Here is a 4054-nt window from a genome sequence, read left to right on the forward strand (position 1 = left end):
AAAGGGAACTTTGAATATAATCCATGGATTTCGTAGCAAGACGCTGTATGTTGGGACCTGTTGCCATCCAACCCTTTGTAATCAATTTAATTTTGCTTTTGATAGCTCAGTCAGAGCATTGTTAGTGAGGATAATAGTAGGGAATGAAACGGAGTTCATAGTCTCAGTTTCAACGTCAGTGTACAGTAAATTAATTCAAAGGAATAGAAGTAGGTGGACTCCCTGACCTATTCTGAGTGAGGGTGCTGCGGGCATTTCAACTGTTAGTAAGTGCTCGCCCCTTCACCCATACAGGTAGGCCATTCCACTCTGTGTTGTAATTCGCCCTTCTTTAAGTGATTTGACCCAATTAATAGTTGATTGTGCAAGTGTTACCGTAACGTAGTTGATATGCTCTGAGTGAAGTAATGTTTACGTCTTTAACGTCCCCTGAAATGTGATGTTGTTGTCACTGTTAGTAAGTGCTCGCCCCTTCACCCATACAGGTTCCTAACGCAGCCTAGGCTGTGTCTGTAGCGTGGATGTGGTATCCACTATGTCTGGGGAGATGTCCGAGGTCCAGTAGGATCAGTTACCTTCGTGAGACCCGACGGTCAGACACTTCAGACTACCTATGGCCCCCATAGCTGGCTCGTCTGGCCCTAACGCTCGGCCTGCGAGGTGACCCCAGATCACCAAGCCACACACCACTACCAGCCCCCATCATTGGTGGATGAGTGTCTAACTCAGTAGGGCTATTTGTGTGGCGGGGGGTTAATCCACTGGGATCTTCAGAGTTCGTCGGAAAGTACCCCATGGTGGATGCTTGAGTATCACTCCTGACGACTGAGTGTTGTAGTGGCAGTTGCCCCTGGTCTTTATGGTGCTAAGTGACTAAGAGTTATGTGTTATTGAGTATGTCCACCCAGTAGTGGTGTGAGTATGTTGAGCCTGAGGGCATCGTACCAGATTTCGCCTGTTGGTACATATATATTCTTTCTACTTCCATATTAATGTTTAAATAAATTTTATAATTGTATATTGTGTATTATTTACCTACAGTATCTACCGTTATTTCTTCCCTATTACTTGATACTATCATTACATCTACCCACGAGCCTCCTCTCGTCACGCTACCAATGGTAATAAGTATGAGAGTAAAAGGAATTGTTACTGACACGCAGTCCCTTATAAAATGGTGGCAGCGTAGGTCCTTATACTAGGGTGTGTTTTCCTGGGGCTGGGATAGGGCATGTAGCCGAGAGGATAGATAGGGTTTTATCAGGAGAGGGTACCAAGCCGGTAGTGTGTCTTAGTGTAGGAGGCAACGGCATAGGAAGGGTTAGGAGTGAGGAACTTTTCAAGAAGTATAGGGAATCGCTAAGGAAGGTTGGAGATAGGGGAGAGATCCCGACAGTATATGGTGTCTTGCCTAGAAGAAACGTAAAAGAAATAAATGACCTAAATGCAAACCTGTACTGTACATGTACTAAATGATTACGGTACTAAAATTGTTATGTCTAGTGCAAATTATAGCTTGTTTATATTCAAATTAATCACTATCTTACAACTGTCAAACATATCACCTCACCTCCTGCTCCCTCCCTCCCTCCCTCTGCCCAGCCAGGATTTTAGGCTTACAGTTTTTGTCTTATATAATATCTCAGACTTAAGTTAGGGGAATATAATTTGCATTGCTGGAATCCTTACTAGACAGCGAATAATTTGAATATAAACGTCACATATTTTGCACCGGAGATAAAAATGAATCACCTGCATCACATAACAGTAGTGATTTAAGGGTAAGAAAGAAAATATATATATATATATATATATATATATATATATATATATATATATATATATATATATATATATATATATATATATATATATATATATATATACACACCTAAACCCCGACTTACGACTATACGGACTTACGTCCATTGGTACTTACGACCTGCTTTGACCGTACGTCCATACGGGACATACGACTGCGACCGCCGTGACCAAAAATTTTTTCAAATGACGCGCGCATTTTCTATACCGAAACGTTTCCGTCCCGGGCGAGAGGGAGGGGTGTCTTGGGTCGCCTCGTGGGTACACTCACTCAGTGGAGCGCTTTGTTTGTGTTTGGCTATCGTATCCTATACTGATCGCGCTGTGAACTTTCGTTATTATTGTATTTAATTGACTTTATAATGACTGGAAAGCGTAAAAGTGAGAGTGCTGGTGGTACTCCAAGGAAAAGGAGACAGGCAATTACTTTTGAGATGAAACTGAAGATAATAACACAGTATGAGAATGGAAAAACAGTAGCAACAATCTCACGCGACCTAGGTTTCTCACACTCGACTATATCCACTATTCTGAAGGACAAGGAACGTATTCGTGAAGTAGTGAAAGGAACAACACCTATAAAGGGAACTATAATAACAAAGAAAAGACAAGGTCCTATCCACGATATGGAAAAATTATTGGTGATATGGATAGAAGACCAGATGCAGAAGCGTGTACCCTTAAGTGTTCTAACCATACAGGCTAAAGCAAGAAGCCTGTTCCAAAGCCTGAAGGAGCAGGCAGGAGATGAATGTGATCAAACCTTTACAGGAAGTCAAGGGTGGTTTGATAGATTTAAAAAACGCTACAGTCTACACAGTTATGCCAAAGTTGACAGAATGATCCAAGATTCACTTGCTTGCTACAGAGAAATTTATAATGAAAAGAAAAAGCAAACTGTGCAGTCTAAATTGGACACCTATTTCAAGAAGTCCCCCAGTACTGGCTCCTCACGCCCCACCAGTGCTGCCTCTTCACTCCCTCAAGATGATCCAATACCTTCAACCAGCAAGTTACCACAGTACATAAACCTGTCTGAAGGAAGCGACATTGATGACCCACCCAGCCCTGTCTCCTCTTCTGCTTCTTCCAATTAATATAGTCTCCATGTATCCTGTAAATAGAAAATTATGGGGGCCCCGTGTGCATTCAGCTGACTACATTTAAGGTAAGTGCTCAGTCACACTGTATCCATTCCTCATTATTTATTACTTTTACTGTACTGTATCCATTCCTCATTATTTTTTACGTTTAGTGTACTGTATTTCATTGTAGATTTTTAAAAAAAATTTGAAAAAAAAAAAAAAAAATTTGAATTTTTATTTTATTTTATTTTTTTATCTATATCGGACTTACGACCTGGATTTGGGTCCCTAACCCCGTCCCCGTCGTAAGTCGGGGTTTAGGTATACACATACATACATACATACATACATACAGTACATACATACATACATACATACATACATACATACATACATACATACATACATACACATACATACATACATACACATACATACATACATACATACATACATACATACATACATACATACATACATACATACATACATACATACATACATACATACATACATACATACACATACATACATACATATGCATACATACATACATACATGTACTACATACATTCATACATACACACATACATTGCCATACATACATACATACATACATACATACATACATACATATACATACACATACATACACATATTGCCACACATACATACATACATACATATACATACATACATACATATATATATATATATATATATATATATATATATATATATATATATATATATATATATATATATATATATATATACACATATATATATACATATATATATATACATATACAGGTTGTACCTCTCTAGTCGGCAACCTCAGGACCTGACCGGTGCCGGACCATGGAAATTCACCCTTTTCCTGGATAGATAGTGACTTGTGCTTATGCCTGGAAGCACTAGCACCACTTTCTCTGCATCATGGTCTCTTTGAAGACATATTGAAGGGTTAAATGTCGTATAGTAGCTTCTCAAATTTCGCGAGTTTTTAATTCTTAACGTATTTTATTGGAACACAAAAAAATAAATAAATAAAAATTTTGATGGCGGAAACTTGAATTTCGACGGGTTTGAACAGCCCGCCAACGTGCAGACGACGTGCATAATCGTGTAAACAGCGTCATTTCTCT

This window comes from Homarus americanus, unplaced genomic scaffold (genome assembly GCF_018991925.1).
Source record: "Homarus americanus isolate GMGI-L3 unplaced genomic scaffold, GMGI_Hamer_2.0 scaffold15120, whole genome shotgun sequence".
NCBI lineage: Eukaryota > Metazoa > Arthropoda > Malacostraca > Decapoda > Nephropidae > Homarus > Homarus americanus.